Here is a 22,941-nt window from a genome sequence, read left to right on the forward strand (position 1 = left end):
TAGATCGATGGACTTTTTAAGTTATTGTTTATTGAGCACTAACTTTATGCTTGGAACTCACTCCATCTGCTAAACAAACTATGAAGTAGGTATTACTATAATTATCTCCATTTTACCACTCAGGAAACAAAGGCTCAAAGAGTTTTGTTCTTTCTAAATAAGGCCCTATATTTAGCAAAGTTGGAATCTGAAATTTGGATGGATGATTACAAAGTTTATACTTTGAACTATTTCATCACAGTACCATGAATTAATGAATGAATGAGAGAATGAGTGAGTGAACCAATCTACCAAACAATTTCTTATAGAGTCCCACTGTTTCAAAAATTCTCCATGTGCTTTGGAATTGTTGTAGTTTTCAAAAGGACGTACAGCTTTGATTGGGCTAAGAACGCTTGCATTCAATCAGTTCAAAAAAAAATTTTTTTAAGGAAAAAGCCATCATCAACCAGCCATTACTCTCTATTTTTATAGGAGGTGTGAAAGTAGACAGGATTTATCTCTAGCTCACCACTTTGAATTTGGAACAAACCTCAAATCTCATCGGTGGGAATCTGACAGGTACAGCAGTGGAGTGTTAAAACTTACATGAACTTTATTTAAACTTCATTTGGGTTCCTCCCTTATTTTGGAAAGCTTTACATCAAATTTTATAACAAAAGGAGAACATGCAATTTAAATTAAAGAGTTGGCGGAGGTTTGGGTACTTTCCAGCCTGAATTAGCAAACCCCAAAGGCCTCTAATTAGCTTTTCCCTCTGTTTCTTCTTAGTCTGATCATCAAAACCATGGATGAGAATAAAGCAAATCAGCTAAACTGCCTACTCCTCCTTCAAGATGTAAGTCTATTATAGACGAAACATATCTTAAAGGACATTTTGCAAATACTTCCCAAATCTACTGGGATGGCCTAATGATCTTTATTCTAGTTTGTCCCATTCTTATAACCAAGCACAGTAATTCTACCCACAAAAACGTAAGATAATTTTAATATTGCACAGATCCTACCTTGAGAAGTGGCTTTCTTGTCTCCAATAGTGGCTGTTCAAAGTATACTTTTTGTATTCCTGAAATACAGAAAGATAAGAAACGATTTACTAATTTCAGCCCTGTATTCATTCTAATGGACACACTAAAAGATACATTTGGGGCAAGCAATGAAAAGCTGTAGTTTGGAAATTCACCTAAAAGACCTATAATCACTCTCTTAAAAATTCATCATTGGTTTTGTTTGTTTGTTTGGCTATACCTACATGGCACATACATATCTGACTTTCTCTAGAATGTCCAGGAGTCTCATTGTCTAGTGAAAAATACACAGATGGGCTCTTGGTGCTTCTAGTTCTAGGCAACATAATAGAGATCAGATTATGTGTTTGCCTCATTTTTCTTATCAATGAAATGGAGCTTCAGTGACACTCAGATTGGGATAAAGATGACTACCCTAAGACTCTCCTTCACTGTGGGTTTCCATAGTGGGAGCCATGGGCCCTGTATCATCGTCCCTATGGTTCCCTCACTCCTCTACCACCTGTTCACTATCAACCACACTAGCACGCCAGAAACAGTTATACTGGAAAGGGGAAAGTCACTATGCTGGCTCAGGGAAGCTCATCCAAGCTCAGGGAAGAACTGAATCAGTGGATTACAGATATACCTGCCTCTATGTGCCATATGTAACAGATTAAAGCAATTCATCATGTATTTATCAATACTTCTAATTGGCTTATGTTTCATACAAATTTATAAAAATTATTTTTATGAACTATATTATCATTTAAATGCTCTATGATAGCTAACTCTTCACTGGATCCTATCTTAAAATTTTTAAAAGGCAAATAAGGTGGTAAAATAGTAATGTATCAAAGTCAAATACCTCTATATAACTCAATGGGAATGTGACCACCAGGTAAAGAAGAAAGAAACATGCTTCCCAGGTCACAAATTAGTTCTGCCTGTAAAGATTCTGTTTCTTCATGATGAAATAAATAATGATGACATAACAAATGGCATGATCTAACATATAATAATTTAAACCATGGCATTTTATCATTTAATCAATCGAGACTCTCAACAGTATTGTGTAGGTTTACAGAATAGGTGTATATGTTGCAGATAAAGAAACAGAGTGTATCAGAGTGGTTAAGGGTCTTGCACAACAACAAGTGGTTAATAAAATCCACTCCTACTATTTCAAGACCAGGACTTCTTCCCCAATGTCAATATTCTACCCGCCCCGCCCCCACCCCATCAGGAGAGAATCTGATTATGGTGCTATCGACCAAGAAAGGACTCTTAAATCATTCCCACCTTCCAGGAATGATTTTAGAAACATTACAAAAAAAGATCAAGTTTAACTAGCTTGTCTGTTCTGTGCTGTTGCCTCTTCACATAGCTCCCACATTTGAAATGAAGAAATTGAGGCTTAGAAATAATAATTTTCTGGAGATCCCACAGGTTATATATACTTGTATATGTGTGAATTGGGTATCAAATCCAATCTTACTTCAAACCTATCTTACTTAAAACCATGCTGAATAAAATGTAGCAGAGAGCTGGATTTTGAATCAAGCCAATTTAAAACTCCAGCTCTACCAACTACCAGCCATGTGACTTTGGACTCCTAAAAGCCTCAGTATCATTTGCCATAGATATTAAATGAGATGGTGTATACAATATAGTACCTGTGGGGAAAAGAGTAGCTAGTATTATAATTGTGATACATCAAACTGCTTTAAAGGAATGTATCATGAACCACAGTATTTCAGGCACCAGATTTGAGATGGAGCTGAGGGGTCCTCTCAAAACACCAATATGCACATCACATAAAAAAATATCTCTTCTGTAAGAAGCAGTGAGGGACAGAACCATAAACACATCTCCAGGTTCATTAAGCCACCACCGTGAGCCACCATCTCCTGTCCTGGAGCCCAGCTTCTTTCCTGTTTAGCAGTCCAGTGATTTGCTCTATCATGAAATCACTGCTCTGGAACATGTGTAAGGCTACCAGTTTGGGAAGGAGGTTGAGAGGTGGGGGAGAGTGGTAAGCATAATAGTGCATACCAAACCAGTCCCTACAGTCAGGCTTTATGCTTGAAGATGAAAGCTTTCCTCTGAAGAGGTCACCAGAATGGCTATTGGCACTAACAATCAAAGGATAGTCTCATAATATGGGATACACAATGATAGAAGCCTGCTGTCAGAACACAAGAGGACTCAAAGGGAAGGGTGAGCTTCCTCCCAGGCTCCAGAGTCCCCAAAGTAAGAATTAACAACAGGGAAGAAGTTCCTCATTATCACTTGTTCCTCCTACATCCTTAACAGCTAAAGGCAACTGATGCCGATTCATCATGCCAGGAAAGCCTTGCCATGGTCATCCTCCAGCCTCTGATGGAAATGGAGAAAGCTCTCACAGATTTGTGTGGGAATCCCAAGATGTGTTAACTTGGATGAGTAAGCCCTCTAAGTCTCAAGCTTCATTTAGCAAAATTTGTAGTAAAAATATACTACTATTATTACTATCCACTGTTACTATTCATATTATTTTTATTATCCATACTAAAAGAGACATATTGCTCAAAATTGATTTCTCTACTATAATGATTAGAATATCTCCTACATTGCCCATTTGTACCTCAAGATCCACCCTCAACCCTTCTACTTTGCCCCCCCCCAAAAAAAATCCTCTATCAACTGTATCAACATGTTCCCTTGCTCTTAGCTTCCAGTTTTGTTCAACCAAAGTTGAAAGTCGGGGGGATCATAATATCAGACACAGAAGAGAATGAGGTTGGGCTGTTTAGTCTCCTGACATCCCCTCTGCCAAGCCGCTGTGAGTTAGCTATATTCCTCTCCCAAAAGCCACAATTCCTATCAGGCAGCTCTTTCCTTACGTCTCTCTCTCTCTCTCTTTCTCTCTCTCCAGGTTATGGTACTCATTCTTTTCCCTTTTGCCTTTTCATTCCTGGGAATGGTGATAGCTCCACGCCCTTGGTAGCCAAAGATCCTGCAGTATCCCTTGTTGTTTCCTTAAACGCTGTTTACACCTTTATAAACAGTTTCTGTATTAAATGGTCCTCAATTGTCCAACTGGAATGAGCCATCATTTTCCTATTTTCCTACCAGGGCCTTGACAAATACAAACATTAACTGGCTAATTTGCATAATATAGCAGTTCATCTTGCTAGGGCCAAGATATGGAAGCAGAGCATCAATAATTGACCTCTGCTTTTTTCATAATTCCCCTCTTCTAAGTCACCATCCACTAGTTCCTTTCAGTCATGGAGATCAACCTTCTGTCCCCTAACCATGGCCCAGACTCTAAACTTCTGTTCAGTTAACTTTAGCCTAAAATGTGACTTAACTTTTTGTAGTTCAATCATCTGTTGTATCTCTTTTTTCTTTCTTTTCTAAATAGTCCTTCTACTTCCTTCCATCTGTGCTTGCCTATGCTAGCCATTCTCCCCTTCTCCCTTGTTAATAGGACTCCAGTTTGGTGCTGGTATGAGGCACTGGTATACTCAGGGAAGATGGTTCCAGATGGATGGATCATGATTGGCCTACTCCAGCCATTGTAACCCCTTTCCTCTCTTCCAGTGACTGTTAAGGTAGTGGCCACGTGACAAGATCTAGACTATGGCAATTGAAAAAAAAAATCTGCAGAGGAATAAGGGAAGCAGTATTTTAGGAGAGATGTTCCTTCCTAAGAGAAAGAAACACAGGAACAAATGTTCTTTTCCTTCCTTCTTTCCTTCCTTCCTTCCTTCGACTTTGATGTTGTTATTGGAAGATGGACATTTGGAGCTTAGTCAGCCATCTTTTTTACTGAGAGGGGAAGTCAACACAATGGGAGAGAAGCTGATCCAGAACCTTGACATCACTGAGCTTCTGAATCAGCCATCCTCAAAATTTCTCATCCTCTTCCAAATTTCTCATTACATGAGATAATAAACTTATCTACATTAACCACTTTTATTTGATTATTCTGTTACTGATCACCAAAAGGATATTAAATGACATTCTACACCACACTAGCTGAATTCCCACTATGCAGGCATATTCCTCTTATCTATTTCCTCTATTCAAGGCAGCTGGCAGTTCCATAAAACATCAAATGTGTCCTAAAATTCCTAAGAAAAAGAATAGCAGTGGGGGACCCATGGGGAGTCTCCTTTATGCCAGAACCCACAGTCCCACACAGGTAAGACTCTGGCTTCCTATTCCAAAGTTCAGTATCTTCAAATCCTTTATCTTTCCTTTTGAGAAAATACAGATGAGACCTTTCTGTTCTGCAAATATTAACATCATACACCAAAATCAGGGGCCAGCAGTGGCTTCATATGATTTTATCTACAGGTAGCATTTAGAAGTTTTTAAATAACTAGAAGGAACTCATCACAATGGGTAAGATTAGAAAAACAGTGGACTAAACAAAATAGAAGTGTATCTCCTTTTCATGTGAACAAAGGCATGTGTGGAGCCTCCATAATTGGTAGGCCCTCCTAAGTTCCTTCTGGCTGATTGTTCTGTTATCTGCAACATGTACTTTTATCTTGCACTCTTAAGACTTCTGTTCCAGTTCCAGCCACAATTTCTGAGTTCACAGTAGGAAACAGAGAGATAAGCAGACACATCCTCCTCCTTTAAGGACACTTCATAGAGTTGCAAATCCAGTCAAAGCTTCACTTCAGGGCTGGATATTTTCTGTTTGTTTCTCTATCACATCCACTCTCCACCCTTTTCTACTCTGTTTTGTGCCTTGAGGAGTTTACCTGAATGGATGACATCAATGGGCTCCCTTGCTCTCTGCCTTTTGCTGAATGTAGCCAATGAGAGATACACTTAGGAGATGATAAGGTGGAAGATGAGAGGTTGAGGGAGCGATTTCCCCAGTTTGCTTCCTTCCAAGTGGCTAGGGGTTGGCTCTCTCCCTCCCATATAATGCATGAGTGGGAATTGCAAACACTAAAGGGTACACTGTCTGTAGGGAATATAAAAGCCATAGTAAAACCAACTAAAGGTCAACTTTTTATTATGACCGTGCACAATTCTAAACAATGCCAATGATAACACACTCTGCCTGCCAGGACAGACCACTCCCACCATCACTCCTCCCTCATGATAGCCACCGCCTCTCCCAAAGGTCATGGCTCCTGTCAATCATCCCTGTCCATGGTGATTTTCTCTAGGTTTGGTAACCTAGGAGTGGCACTAGTTGTCTGCATATGCTCCTCTGAGTTTCCAAAACTCCTACGCGCAACTTTGTAACAAATAGTCACTTTATTAATTTGGCCAATTCCCCAATATGAAGGTGTCATATATTTATTTCTCGCTGGCACCCTGGCTGATCCCACCCAGAAATAAGGGAGTCTTTATTCTGAAGGAGTCATGAGCCAAGATAAAATTTAGAAGTTCTTCACTGAGAGAAAAGGATAAACTAGATATTGGGAAAACAGCCTCCACCATCCTCATTAATGCTTTTTTCCTTATTTGAACTTGGAGATCACAGATCTACAAGATAAAATACTCTTATGATTATTCCCAGCCAAAACGCTCATTCCTCTAACCACTTTTTCTGCTTCCCTCCAAGGAAAGTTTCAAGAAAACAAGCTAGTTGGGAGCAACAGAATCGTACCTGCAGATAGCTGTCCTAAAGCCAAGTAGAAGGAATCTGATTCAGTCCTGCTTTCCATCTACAGGTGCCCTTCAGTAGAGGCTATACTCACAGCATTGAACAACCAGCCTACCAATGAGAGTGGAACCCTGGCCAAGTGGAACAGACACTGTCTTGTGTGCTATTCCCATGCATATCTGTTGGATATCTGTACTTTGCCTAGGAGAGCTAAAGGGATGGCAGTTTGGCCTCATCCCTGTACCCACAGACTCTGGGCACCTTCTAATCCCCGTGTCTGTTTTATGAAGTCAGGCCTGTCTATACTAGCCCATCCTTGGATCCTGGGCTGGATCGGCTTCACAAGAGGAAAGCCAACTTGACAGCTCCTATTTCTTAACCATGAATTCCAGCCAGCCCTCACTTTTAGCTTGTCAGCATCCACATAGCCACTTCCTTGCAGTACTGGTCTTATTGAGGGAAGACAATGTTTACAGGAATAAAATGGCCTAGGATGAACAATTAATTGGAGAACTTTTGTCTCCCTTCTTAACCCCCAAATACGGTAACTAGTAAATTTGGATTTCATTGTCTTATTACAAAACAGTCTGCCCTGAGAGAGCATTTGAAAAGAGTCTCCACAGGCAATGAGATATGCTTTTCAAAGCCTTGTGTCACTGTCATGGCAATCAGCAGACAGGCCTCTATTGTGCAGGAGCCCTGCTGCAGGGCCCAGGGAGCAGGACTTCCTGGGAGTGGGCTGCTGTTGTTGGCTTGTTGCTACAACAAAGCCTCTGAAAGAACTTCCTGGGGGGCCAATGTTCAAAGTCCTCACAAGTTTGAATACAGGTCTCCATTCTCCTCCCTGTGCTTGACTGGAAATTCCTAGCTTTTCTGAAAGAGAGACAAAGCCTTACATGGGGAAATGTGGAGGGTGAGTTTTGTTTGGGCTGGTTGTTTTCCATCTCTGTGCCAGATACTCCACACACAAGGTTCACCTTGAACGTTCAGAAAAGCCCAGCAAAGTAAGCGTGACCATCCTCATCTATAGAAAAGGAAACTGAGGCTCAGAGATGTAAATAACCATGTGGCCCCTCAGAAGCCGGGAAGCAGCCGAGCAGTGACTGGATCTCAGGCTGGCCTGACTCTAAAGCTCCAGTCTCCATCTCTGTTAGCACCTTTCCCAGAACTGCTCAGCAAGCCAGGGGTGAGACCCCATGAATACAAACCCTCAACTCTGGCCTCCACAGCAGACCAAGTTGCTGCCTTGGAGTGGAAGAAGATCATATTATCATGGTAGCGGCATGACAATGCAGGCCAGTTGCCTGGGCCGAGAGCAAGGTGATCATCAGCAGAGGATGGGGTCGTGGGATAAGATGGGTTTATCAATTATCGTTTGCTGTATGACAGCATGCTTCACAACTTAGTGGGGTAGAACCACCACAGTTGATTATTTCTTGTGATCCGTGCTTTGACTGGCAGTGCTTCTGCTCCTTGCCATGTTTCTCTAGCATCACTCAGGCATCAGTATGATGTCTGGGGTGATCTGGAAGTTCCCAGAGGCCTCTCTCAAGAGTCTGGACCTTAACGCTGGCTGTTGGCTGTGGGGCGGCAGTAGTTTGTTAGGTGGTTGGTATTTGTGTGTGGAATTTCGGCCTCCAGTATCTCTGCACATGTCCTCCGTCTCCAAGAGGACATAGCCTAGACTTCCTTACAGCATGGTGGCTCGTTCTAAGTGAATGCAAGTAGCAGCAACCAGCTCTCCTAAGGGCTAGTCCCAGAGCTAGCACAATATCTCTTCTGCCACATTCCATTGGTGAAAGCAAATCACAGGCCAGCCCAGGTTCTATAAGAGAATTAGACTCCATATCTAAGTAGAAGGAGAAATATGTGCAGAGATAAAAGAGAGGACCTACTAGCAGCCATCTTGAGAGAAAATCCACCACAGCGAATGTATTTAAGATTCTCTTTCAGGAGAAATACGCTCTGCCGAGGCAATGGAGAGAAGTATTTCTTTGCAGCTGTGGTGAACGGGCGCCAGCTAGAATGCCAACGCTGATTGGTCATGGCTGCCTGGGGTTGGTGTGCATGGAAGAGGATTCGGAGGTAGCATCTGGGTCCAGTAGGAAAAAGTCCCTCAACTGAATCATCTATCCATCCATTCCTCCTTTGTTTCGAAGATATTTACTGAGTTCCTGCCATGTGCCAAGGACTCTTCTAGGTGATGAGAGCAAAGCAGTAAAAACACACACAAGCACTACATCCTTTCTCAAGGGGTTGACACATCTGTGGAGGAGACAGGCAATAAATAAATAAATATAAAATATGTTAGGTAGAAATCAGTCCTAAAAAAGAAAATAAATGTGTATGAAAAGTAATAGGTGTATTAATCATGTCTTTTTATTTTCTGTGTTTCTAATACTTGACAATTTGGAGCCTGGTTGACCCTGGAGAGACTGTTCTTTCCTAGTCTAGCCAATTCCTGGACACAGTAAGGGACTGGCCCAGGGGCATGCCTTTCATATGCAAACTCACTCATCCAGAGCCCACAGGCTCGCCTCCCCACCCCCACCCCACTCAGGTACCAGACAATCGGGGAGAGCCCCCACACTCCAGAGCCTGCTGAAATTATTCAAACTAGCCAATCCTAAACCTGATGACCTTGCCTCACCTGTTCCTTCCCATGGAAACCACAATAAAGGTTCTGGCTCACATTTCCCCTACTCCCCCTGTCTCCTACCCACCCTCATGATTCCCAAGCGGCCTTGTATGGCATGGCATGCCCCTTCCTCTTGAAAGCGATAACAAAACTTCTTTTCAATGGCAAGTGTCTCCTGATCTGTTGATTTCACCACACCTGAATAATAATAAAACCTATATTTAAAATAAAACAATAAGGATCTTTCTAATAAGGCAATATATGAGCAGATGCATGAAGACAAGAATTCAGCAATGAGGGTAAGGTGGAGAAGAACATTCCAGAGAGAATGGTAAATGCAAAGGTCCTAGAAGACATTCTCAGGATATTTGAGGAATACTGTGGCTGCAACAGAGACAGCAAGGGGGAGTGCTGAGAGATGAGACCTGGGAGGCAGCGGAGGCAGAGAATGAGGCTCAGCCATGGGGAGCGAGGGGTGTTTCAAGCTACTCTGTGCGGGCGCTGTCCTGTAGAAATGCAGGGTGAGCCGTGGATACGAGCCACATACGTGATTGAAATTTTCCAGTAGCCACATTTTAAAAAGTAAAAAGAAACAGGAGCAAACAATTTCAATAGTATATATTATTTATTCCAACATATCAAAAATATTATCACCTCAACCTATAATCAATATAAAAATTATTAATGAAAAATCTTACTCTTCATACTGAGGCTTCAAAATCCAAGTGTGCATTTTATCCTCACTGTACATCTCGCTTCAGACCAACCATGTTTCAGGTGCTTGATAGCCCACACGTGACTAGTGGTTACCACACTAAACCACGCTCTTCCGTATCATCTAGACCAGTATTTCCTAAACTGGTCTGTCCCAGAAAACTGTTGTTATTAATAAATACATTGAGAGAACAGACAATTTTCTCTGTGCTCGCTATAAACTGAATATCTGTGTCCCTCTGCCCTAAAACTCATATGCTAAAATTTAATCCTTAATGTGACGGTATTTGGGTGGGGCCTCTGGGAGCTTATTACATCATGGGGGTAGAGCCCTCATGAATGAGATCAGTGCCCTCATCAATAGATGAGAAGGCCAGCCTTCCTAGGTGAGGACACAGTGAAAAGACAGCTATGAACCAGGAAGAGGACTCTCACCAGACAATGTATCTGTCAGCCCCTTGACCTTGGACTTCCCAGCCTTCAGAACTGTGAGAAACACATCTCTGTTGTTTATAAGGCACCAAATCTATGATATTCTGTTTTTTAAAGATTTTATTTATTTACTTTGAGAGAGCGAGCATGAGCGGGGGAGGGGCAGAGAGAGATGGAGAGAGAACCCCAAGCAGGGATTCTCTGCCAGTGCAAAGCCCAATGTGGGGCTCGAACCCATAAACCATGAGATCATGACCTGAGTGGAATTCCAGAGTCAGAGAATTAACCGCTGAGCCACCCAGGTGCCCCTACAATATTCTGTAAGTGACTAAGTGCTCAAACGAATAAAAGCAGAGAAAACACTAGTTAAACAAATTGAAAATTTTTCTTTGAAAATGATTTTCAGCTGAAAAACTGGGGCTATGCCCCCTTGTTCACTACACATTAGACAGACCCAGGATTAGAGTCCAGCCGGACCACTACTAGCTGTGACCTGGGTGATCCACTAAACGCATCTGAACTGTACTTTCCATGTATCTAATATATAGACCTTAACACCTATGCCACCAAACTGCTCCAGGGTTATTTGAGAAAGTGTCTCCCTAATCTCAAAACATTTTACAAATGTAAGAGATTGCGTGCCAGAGACAGAAATATTAACCTTACACAACAGGCAAGCTGTCCACGCCAAGGGGAGTGGGGTGGAGGAACCGCTAAGCTGGGGAAAGTGCTAAGGAAAGAAGCATCTGGACGCTGATGCCCAACTCACATCAGTGGTCTCTACACACTTACGTTGCTTACTGTACCAGTCAGGGTCCCAGAAGAAAGCGGCACACTCTGAATCATTTGAAGACAGGACCGTTTTCAAAACGTAGCATGTAGAGAAACTACATGAGGAAACGCAGTACCCCAGGACTAGGGGCTGTGAGGGCTGGTACCACCCTTAATCCTGAAGGCACACAGGGCAGGGGCAGTAGATAGAATCTGGAGGCAGAGGGAGCCGCGTCGAGAGACTCGCTAGATGTGACCCTCAGTTCAGGGACACAACCAACCCATGGGAACATGTCAGGGAGGGAGCAGATGGAATGAACACCCTGACCTCGCTCCCTTTCCTCCCTTCGGTAATCTGCCAGGAATCCACACTGGCCAAATCCAGAAATCAGAGGGCAAGGAAATATCGACACGGTTCGTGCAGAGGCACCTCCCAAGGCAGAGTAGAGGAGGGTTCCTCCTTCTGGAGGGCATCTCTGGAAAAAACACAAAGGGCATCTAGCACCGTCTCTCCCATATATAGACAGAACGCAGGCACATTTGGAAAGGCAACTGCTGCTTTTCTGAGTCCATGAGCTCAAAGGAATTTGAAAATCCTGGGGCTCTCTTGCCACCATAGGGGAAAAGCCTATCTGAGAACGAGAACAAGCAGGGGTAGGCAAAGCCGAGTGATGGAGGAAAAGAGAACTCGGATGACACACTCTAAACCCCTGAATCCATCCATACATGAAGCCACACAACCTACAGTGAGCCATAACTGAAGCTAGATTCACCAGTATTATAGGCTGATAGAGTATATTTTTCTTAAGCTAGATCACATCGCCTTCTATCACTTGAAACTAAAAGATTCCCAACTGACACTTCTTACTGTAAATGAAGAAACCGAAATGCCAAGAAACCAATTAACTTGAAAAAATTCACATGTACACTAAACGGCAGAGCTGTGATTCTATTCCAGTTGAGCTCCAAAGTCTGTGCTCTCCCCTGCAGCCCACAATGCCCTGGAGCCTCTTGTTCTCCCGACCCCTGCCACGGACGGTGATTTTCAGACATGCACGATTCTACTTGGGCCACAAATGCCTCTAGATTACAGACCCCACTGGAGCTAGAATTCCCACGGCTCCTCCACCCTCTCTGGCTTCTCGCACTTCTTTGTCATGCACCTTACATCGTCCTCCTCTCCAAAAGCTGGTCTTCACAATCTGAACAGCTCAAAGAAGAGAGCTGTGACTATGTCGTAAAGAGAGGAAAATAAATCTCGCTGATTCGGGATACAACTCAAAGGCAAATCTCCACAATAGCCCTTGGAGTAAATGACAAGATCCATTCTCACCGATGGCAGAATGCCATGTTTTGACAATGGTTTCAACATGAGCAGTCTGCTGGGAGGGCGGTCTTGGTGATGCTTCTTGAAAAATCCTTTTAAAAGATGCAGTATGCTTTCCCACATGCCCATTTGTTCAGAAAAGGGAGAAAATGTCACACAGGAAAACTGAGATGACTTTTGAAAACCTGAACAATGACAGCCATTGATAAAAGCATGAATGTAGTAAAAAAAAAAAAAAAAAGTAACACTCCCTTCTCCCTTGGTAGAAATTTCAAAACACATTATGTTCTTGGCCGTGGAGTACACTCTGTCTTGGTAACTGGATCCTCACCTTGTAGGCAAATCAGCCAGACAAGAAAAAGACATAAAACAGAGTGGGGAAACAACCCCTAAAATTCCTCCCAACACACATGCACACACACATGCACACACATGTACACACACAATCATATACACACACACCAGGAAACTTACCCAAATGCAGCAGAAACAGAGAGTGCACTGGCTTTGGAGACAGAGAACACTGGGTATGAATCTTGACTCTGCCACAATACAGTATGTGAACATATTTAACCTCCCCAAGCCTCATCTGTACAATGGAAATAATAACCTACCGCTTTGGCTTGAAGATTGTAGATGGCTATATAGATTCAGTAAGATGACATAGCTACTGACCCATAAATCATAGTGATTGTTAATTACTCTCCTTTGGAACTGCTCAGGTCAGGTCTCCCTCATAGGTCTTCAGGCACATCATAATGGTGAAGCTTTGGTTTCAGACAAATCAGGGTTCCAATCCTGATTTAGTCAACTCCTAACTGTGACTTAGCACAGTTTACCGGTTAGCTTTTGCTGCTTAAGAAACAACCACAAAATCTCAGTGGTATTCAGCAATAAGCACTGATTTCTCCTGAATGGCTATGGGTCACCCAAGAGTTGGCTACTCCAAATTAGACTAGGTGGCTCTTCTTCTTCCCATAGCACTTGCTCACACACCTTCAGGTTGGCCAGGAAAGCTTTTCTGACGTGGCTTTGCTCCACACATCTCCCTTTCCACTCCTGGGATCAGCAAACTATATTTATCAGCATCTGGGCACGTTTTCATGGCAATGGTAAAAGAACCAGAAGGCAAGCAAAAACACACAAGGGTTCCACGGTCCTAGCTAGGTACTGGCATGCCATCACTTCTGCCAAATTCTGTTAGTCAAAGTTGGCTCACACCCAGACCCAAGATCAAGGGGCTTCAAAATACTCCTATCCCTTTAGTGGGAGGAAGTGCAAAAGTTACAAAAGGGTAAAGAATCAGTGAGGATAATGTAATCTGCCTCAGAATAGCTACATAACCTGTCTTGGTTCCTGAATCTGTAAAGTACAGAGCGGATTCTATATTTTTTTGAGAGAGAACAGGGGAGAAGCAGAGAGAAAGAGAATCCTCTCTGGAGGCTGGGGGTGGAGCCTGACATGGGGCTTGGTTTCAGGACTGTGAAATCATGACCTGAGCCCAAATCAAGGGTCAGATGCTTGGGGCACCTGGGTGCCTCAGTAGGTTAATCGTCCAACTCTTGATTTCAGCTTAGGTCATGATCTCACAGTTCATGAGATAGAGCCCCACTTCAGACTCAGCACTGACAGCACAGAGCCTGCTTGAGATTCTCTCTCTCTCTCTCTCTCTCTCTCATTCTCTCTCTCTCCCCCTACCACACATGCTCTCTCTCTCTCTCTCAAAACAAATAAACATTTTTAAAAAATAAAACAAAATGAAACCGGCTTTAAAAAAAATAGTCGGCCACCCAGGTGCCCCAAAGTAGATTCTTTTATATATTAATGATGTATGTGTGGGCCACACAGTGTACAGCACAGTGCCAAGCTCATAAAGAACACTGGATAAATGTTGGCTAATAATAGTAATCAGTGTAGTGGGAGTAGAGTGATACCCTGTCCCCAATTTTCTATAGTTTTCTGGCCTGCTTTACCCACTCATTCATTTATCAACTCTAAATAATATTTCTTGACTACCCATATAATTACCATGTGCCAGAAACTTTCTCAGTTTGCTGACCACACAATAGAGTGATTTCAATTAATATTTTTATGGCATTTTCACACCCACAGTCTTATCTGATTCTCATAACTACCCTTTGCTGTAAGTCTTATTATCCCTATGAAATAAAAGGTGGTCAGCACCTTAGCTCAGGCTAAGTATCTCAATGATCTTTGGCAGACAAGCAGCAGACAAGAGGTCACAGCACCATGAGGTCAAGATTCTGTGTCCAGGCACTACCAGGCTTACTTCAGGATGGGACTGCCACTTGGAATCCCCTTCTCACCCAGAATTCATGGATTCTAAAAGGTTCTAAGCAAACATCACAGTATCCTGTGCCACGTGGTGGCATTTTTTTCTCTTATTCACTTACTTATGAAACAGTTAATGTCTGGCTTATGTTCTGAAGGATGATGGGCTTTATCCTGGAGAAAGAAGAAATGGGAGATCAGAGAAGGACTGGGCGTTACAGACAGAAGTACAGCGTAAGCAGAGGCAAATGCTGGGAAACTTCAAGGTATGCATGAGAAAGTGAAGAAGTTTCATGAGAAGGCATTCATTTCAAGGCTGGATGGAGAGAAATGACATCGGAGAAGTAGTCTGGCATTTGGTCAGAGAAGGCCATGTAGGTCATGCAAAGGAGCTTGGATGTTAGATTATAAACAGTGAAGAGTGGCTTGAAGGCTTCAAAAAGGCGCATGATGGAGACAAGTCTGAACTTTCCAACAGGCTGTGTGCCAGCTGTGCTGGTAAGAGCTCTGAAGAGTATCCCATCGTCATAAGAAAACAACCGGCAGGTATGCCACTTGGCTACACTGGAGAAATGAAGTGGATGGAAGAGCTGGTAGGGTTGGGGTCGGGCCCACCCTTAGCAACATAACAGGTGAGGGGACTAGTTCTACAAGCACGAAAGAGGGAGGGGCCTAAAAAATCAGAGTTGCATACAGCAGCCCTGAATGGCCCCACTGCAAGGAACCCTGGAAGGCATTTCACCACCCCTCTCCCTACAGGTGAGAAAAATCATTGCCTACAGAGTACATACTCCGGTCCCACAGGAGCTTCCTCAATGCCAGCCCTGTGCCTGCCTCACCCCGTCCATACATCCCACCTCCTCTCAAGTCACATAGGGCACCTGAGTACCTATGGTGTGCAGGTACTTCAGAGGTCAGAGGACCAGAGACCTTGGGACATCCTGTTACTAAGGAACCCCTGTCTGTCTCAGTGACCCCAGAAACTACGAGTAGCAGCATCACTGCTCCTCTTTCTTGGCATGGCCCCCAGCAAGCCCTTCTCTCCTTGTACTCCCTGCACTCTGGGCCCCCATGCAGGCCAAGGAGACAAAGACACCAATGGCACACAGAACCAGCATCAGCTGTCCTAAGAACAGATCCCAGGATCCAATGGAACATCTGTGAGTGAGGCTAAGGCTAATCTTCTAGGAGGAGATACTGAGATAAAGAGAATGAAAGACCTCAGGAAACCAGACAAAGAGTGGCTAAGGAAGCCCAGCCTAACCTTCCAACCTGTCCAATGGATACTACCTTAATGGTCCAACCCTTCCTGTCATAGCTTTAATCCTCACACATCTTAAAAGCCCCCTGGAAGCTGTCTTCTGCCTTCTGATCCGAGTCTTTACTGAATGAAGGAGTCTTCAGTCTGACTCTGGTTCATACTTAAACATCAATATGTATGACTTTGGCCATGCATTTCAAGGTCTCTAGGACTATTTCTCATCACTAAGGTAAAAGGCTGTTAACATCACCAGCCCACTAACTCATTCACACAATTCTCCAACACCCTTAGCAGAAACTGCGCTTAAAATATACCAAAGGGAGGCTACTTGCCTCTAGCAAAATGCAATTGTTTTCATAAATCAGAAGAAAATGGAGGAGATGATTGACAGGATAAATCTAAAGGAATACATCTGGGGTTCAGGGTCTGTTGGCAAATAATTTTGTCTCTTTCCTCTCAGAGGTCTATGGGGAATAAGGTGTATATTATTAGAGGAAAAGGCTCTCTTCAGAGAAAGATCAGCTGTGAAACAGGTAGCTCAAAAGACCAAAGGCAGGCACAGTGCCCTCTGTTCTAGCACTGAGGTGCCCCATGCAATTAATGTCACCTCTGCGGGCTGTGAGGCTCTGCTCTGGAAATAGAGGGAATCAGACAGGGTGATTCTCCAGCTCTATGATTTTAACCTGAAACCAGATTGAGGAAGATTAGAAATCAAAGCTCATGACCACAGGGGAAATCAAACAGAATCCCTAGGCTTAATTCAGTCTCTTTATTGTTTCTTTGTCTAGCTTCTGGTTTTTCTTCCTTATGGGCAATCTATCTTCCCTAAAGCTTAAAAAAAAAAAAAAAAACCTTGTTTAGTAAAAAAATAAAAAAGCTCCCAGAGGGAGGTCTGTGGGTTTGTGGGAAAATGGGACAAGGACGAGCTGTCCTAAGGTAACAGAGACAGAGAATCTAAGCGGACTCCCGCTCCAGGCCCCCTTCCAAGCTGGACATGCAGGGCAATTACAGAACATCTTGGAGGAGCCTGGGCCTCAGAACCACCCGCAAATCAGCCCCAGGACTGCTCTGGCCCGTCTCCTGCTGCTAGCTGGCTTGGCATCTGCTGTGTCAGTTGAAGCCTCGTGTGGTCTGCACGGCACACGGATGCAGAGCCAGGCTGTCACTCAGACTCTGTGACGCTCCCTTGGCACGTGAAACCCAGGGAGCCACCTCACAACAAATGCAAAATACAGGCTTCTGCTGGGAGCTTCAAGGGATGTCAAATTTTCTGCGGCTTATTTTGAAATCCATCTAAAAATCATTTTTGTTTTCCACAAAGATACCTTAACAGACCCCTCCAATTGGTTAGACATTTAGGTTTAGAGAATTTTGACACTCCAAGGTTAGCCACAAAAACTGAGTAACTGGATATTACCTAAAAGCTACAAAGATTGCTCTTACAGGAAGGGAGCTCTTATTTGCAGTGGAATTTATATGTTCTGTGCTAAGCATGTGACCCTCACAGTTGTCTCTAAGGAAGCATTTTGTTATTGTCATTAGATTTTTTTTTTTTAGCAATTTTAAGGTTACAGAAAAACTAAGCAGAAGGTACAGTTTCCATTTCCCCCTTACCCCCCACCCTGATCTCCCCTATTGTTAACATCTTACATTAGTGTGGTACATTTGCTTAAATTGATGAACTGGTATTGATGCTTTATTCTCTTTTTTTTTTTTAAGAGAGAGGGTGCAAGTGAGCCAGAGAGAGAGAGAGAGAGAGAGAAGAAAAGAAAAGAAAAGAAAAGAAAAGAAAAGAAAAGAAGAGGCTGGATTCACCAGGGACTCATGTTTCTACCCAAAGCAGGGCTCAGGCTCACCCGGTGTGGGACTTGAACTCACCAACTGTGAGATCATGACCTGAGCTGAAGTCAGATGCTTAATGACTCACCCACCCAGGTGCCCGACACTTCATTCTTTACTAAAGTCCATACATCACATTAGACTTCACTCATTGTGCTGTACATACTACAGGTTTTGACAATAATGTATAATGACCTGCAACCACCATTAGTCTCATACAATAAATAACCTCTGTGCTCTGCTGATTCATCCCTCCCTCCCCACTAAGCCGCTGGCAACCACTGATTATTTTACTGTCTTAAGGAAACATGTCCATCTACTTTCAAAGATGAGGAAACTGGGCCTCAACGAAGTTAAGAAATTCACTTACCAAGTTAGCAGGAAGTCAGAGATCTACTATGTGCCACATGATTCCAGAGTAAGGCCTACCACCATGCATTCATCCACCCGCCTGCCACTTTCTGAATACTCTTTTAGGTGCCAGGCACAGAGCATGTGCTGAGAACAACATGAAGACTACAACAGCAAAGCTCTACTTGTATGCGAAGCAGACATTAAACAAATTAATGGGAAGTCCAAATAAATATAAATAGTGACAAATGCTTAAAGGAAAACAATAAGACATAAGGTATACTAAGAATGCTCTACAGGGAGACCTAGCTTCTGTTGGAAGGTTGGGGTGGGGGTTCTCAGGGAAGATCTCTCTGAGAAAGGATGAGAAGCAATCCTTTTGGGGCAAAGCTGGAGGGTGGGGAAGAGGGGAGTGAGTGTGTTCCAGAAACAGCAGTTCTCACAAAGACCACAAGCCAACAGAAATTGGCTCTTTCAAGAAACTTGCCCTTCCCCAGACAAAGTGATCTAAAGTCAGTTTTCCAAATTTATAACTAGTCAAGAACACCTTTAAACAGATTTCTATGATCTAGAAAGTTCAAGAAAGTTCCATGAAAACTTATCCTTACTCCCCAATACTAGGAGAGATGCTAACCATTAATATTCATGAAGAGTTTTACTACAAGTTTGACAGGTTCAAATTTTATTTTTATCCCCATTTTACAGAAGAACAGAGACCTGGAGAGAAGTAATTTTCCAAAGATCATGAAGCAGGCACTGTCTACAGACCATGTGTCCTCTGTAGTGAAAGAATACCCTTCTAAATATCCACTCCTACATCAAGAAATAAGTGAGGAATGCAGTGCCTGGCACAAAGTGGTCATCCAATCAATATTTGAAGAATGAAGGCATGAATGAATGAATGAATGAATGAATGCCACTGGTATCCAAGGGCTGTCAAGAAGGTAGGTTGATAACACAGAAGGAGCAGTGGTTCTGGACTCTGTCACCCTGGCAGGCCATCTCTCCTCCAACAAATAACCTTGTTTGTCTCTTCAGCCTCAGTATCATCATCTGCTTTTTAGGAAGTATATTATTTAAAATCAACAGATGCCTGGGTGGCTCAGTCGGTTGAGCATCCAACTCTTGATTTCAGCTCAGGACATGATCCCAGGGTTGTGAGATGGAGCCCTGCATCAGGCTCCACACTCAGTGAGGAGCCTGCTTAAGATTATCTCTCTCCCTCTCCTTCTACCTCTGCCCCTCCCTTGTTCACACTCTCTAAATTAGTTAATTAGTTAATTAATTAAAAAATAAACCTTTAGGGGCACCTGGGTGGCTCAGTTGATTAAACGGCCAACTTTGGCTCAGGTCATGATCTCGCGGTCCATGAGTTCGAGCCCTGTGTCGGGCTCTGTGCTGACAGCTCAGAGCCTGGAGCCTGTTTCGGATTCTGTGGCTCCCTCTCTCTGACCCTCCCCCATTCATGCTCTGTGTCTCTCTGTCTCAAAAATAAATAAACGTTAAAAAAAGTTTTTAAAATAAAATAAAATAAACCTTTAAAAATAATAATAAATTACAACTGAAAAGATAGCCAACACATTTTTAAAAAATTAAACATAATAATGAACTACCAAACTTTGGAAAGACAAAGGAAGAGGGGAGGGAAGGCAGCCACAGGCTTATCTGGATTCCTACATCTATGGATTCACGGTTCACTCAGTCTAACACTGCAAATACTCATACACAGTCACCTCCCCTCATGGCAGACATTACTAATCAATCATGACACGCTTTCTCACTGAGCCCATATGAAACCTCTGAGCACAGTGCTCCAGGAAGCCACTAGGACACATCAACAGTGACTCACAGGATGAAATCTATTTGTGAGCACTACACCAAAAAGAGACTTCTTGATTAAGAGCAACCCCCAGTGAAAAACTGGAGACTAAGACTTGGATCTTACTGGTGGAGCTTTAGCAACTCTGAAATTCTCCACTTGGACACAGGTCTTCATCCATGTCTCAGCAGTACCTAGGTTTTCCCTAACTTTACAGCACTTTCTGTTTTCAAGAGGGTGGCAAATTAATCAGTTAAGACATCAAACATCCCCCTAGTTTGAAGTTACTAATGATCTAAATCTTGTAGTAAAATTTCATTTCCCTAGAACTGGAAGTTCCCCTCTCTGGGACTCTTCCTCTCCTTCTTTCCCTGGTCAACCACTACCTCAGAGTTACTATGCAGTCTTTCCTTTCATGTTTTGTATTCTGGTGTGTCTGTCTCCCTGTAAAACTTGGGCAGCACTTTTTACATATATGCAAAATATCACATTTTGGAGATCAATCCATGCTGATTGATACACAATAGATCGAGTTGATTTATTTTTATTTCTATAAAATGCTCAACAGTGTATAACACAATCTACTTTCCACTGTTTTGTTGATGAACTTTTATACTACTCCCAAATTTTCTCTATTACATTAACACTGCACTGAACAACCCTGCACATGTTTCCCTGTACATATGTGCAAGGATTTCTCCAAGATGTGTACCTACAAGCAGAGCAGCTGGGTCACAGGGTATATACAGTTTCAACTATACTAGAATTTGCCTAAGTTTTCAACTTGTGATTATTTCTTTACGAGTCTGCCTCCTAGATTGTGAAGTCTTTAAGTGCCTGGAATACAGTAGTAGGCACCCAATTAATATTTGATGTATAAAATATTACATAAAATAAGAGCGTAGTCAATTCCCCTAAAAGCTTATCATTCCCTCTCCACTGAAATGATTTTAATATTATTATGTGCATGTCGGTCACTGTTCTAAGAACTGGAGATGCGTCATAGAACAAAACAGACAAAAGTCCCACTGTACATTCAAATGGTGGCTTGTGGGTCAGGTGGGAAATGCTTAGGATCAAGACTAAGGCCGTATACCTGGGAATGAAGAGCAATAAATCTTACTTGACTGTATAGCTTTCAATGCAGTTGTAACAATTCATATGAAAAAATGTGTCCAGCGACCAACCCACCAAGTTCCACCCAAAGATACTGGAATACAGGAGGGTAGAGTGGCCAACGGCAGGTCACTTAGCACTCATATCAGCAATGCCATTAAAAATATAAAACAGGGGCACCTGGGTGGCTCAGTCAGTTAAGCGGCAGACTTCAGCTCAGGTTATATTTCCTGGTTCGTGAGTTTGGGCCCCGCGTCAGGCTCTTGGCGGACAGCTTGGAGCCAGGAGGCTGCTTCAGGTTCTGTGTCTCCTTCTCTCTCTCTGCCCCTTCCCCGCTTGTGCTGTCTCAATCTCTCTCTCTCGAAAAATAAACATTAAAAAATTAAAATATATGTATATATATTTAATAAAGCCCCCACTATGCCTCGGAATTACCTGGGGTGTTTAAATTACTACAGTGCAGGCCATGCCCCATGGATTCTTATTTAATTGGTTGAGAATCAAGCACTAGTTTTGTTTTGTTTTTATTTTTCAGGTGATTCTGGGGCACCTGGGTGGCTCAGTCAGCTGAGCATCTGGCCCTTGATTTCGGCTCAGGTCTTGACCCCAGGGTCGTGGGATCAAGCCCTGTGTCAGGTTCTGCACTAGGTGTGCAGCCTGCTTGGGATTCTCTCTCACTCTCTCCCTCTGCCCCTCTCCCTGACTCATGCTCGCTCTCTCTCTCTCTTTCTAAAAAAAATTAATTTTTCAGGTGATTCTAATGAGCCAGCATATTGAGAACCACTGTATCAGATCTCCCTGTATTGCAGACAGCACTAGCCAATCAGATATCAAATACAGCAGAGGCAACAGTGTCTATAAATAAAGACTTCACTCCTAAACCATGGAACCGTTGAGTTCAGAAATATCTACGTTCCCGGGTTAGAGCATCTACAGTCTGTAGACTATTCTAGCAACAAAAGGAGTCAACATTTGCTTTCATAACTACTTAAAATACTCTAGCCTAGGATTTCTGTCACTGATCAGGCAGTTGAACTTTAGAATTCAGTAACTTTTAGTTATTTGTGATATGAATTGATACAGATGATATGTTGCCATTTGGAAGTAAATATATCTAAAGCTATGTTCCTTAAAAGCAAACTTTTTCAACATGAAATACCCAGAAACCTTTCAGTTAGGTCAAAATCTCATCAAATGTTATTAAAGTTATTTTATGGTCCTTGTTTTTCCCCCAGTTTGGAGAAAAGCTCTTTGGAAAGTAATCAAGATTGTTTCTGCCATGTGCCAGGAAATGAGCATTCTTATTCCAGTTCTCATTGGCAGGAATGATTTTTTTCTAGTTGTGATTTGTTGACAGTTTCAGGGATCAATGATTAGAATGGACCGATTCAGAGGAGTGGGTAATTTTTTTGGCATGGCAGTTCTTCTTTCCTGTCAAACAAGTTAGGTGGTAATGAAGTGGAAGTCGCAGGGGAAAAAAAAGTATTTTATATATTATAAAAGAAAAATCCTTCCCTCTCTGTTGTACACCCATAGTTAAACATGTCAGCCTAGTAAATAACAACTAGCCTGTAAACTGGGTAGTGACCCATCAGTAAAAAATGCTTGACCCATGTGAGCTCATTGGCTCAGACCTGAGAAAACCTCCTTAGTGTTTGGATACTACTTGGGGAGCTTGTTTAATTACATCTGTCCTTTCTCACTTCCCAGGTTGGACAGGACATAGTCACAAAAATAAAAATGAGTATCAC

The sequence above is a fragment of the Panthera pardus genome, unplaced genomic scaffold (genome assembly GCF_024362965.1).
Source record: "Panthera pardus isolate Hobbes unplaced genomic scaffold, ASM2436296v1 HiC_scaffold_7, whole genome shotgun sequence".
Lineage (NCBI taxonomy): Eukaryota > Metazoa > Chordata > Mammalia > Carnivora > Felidae > Panthera > Panthera pardus.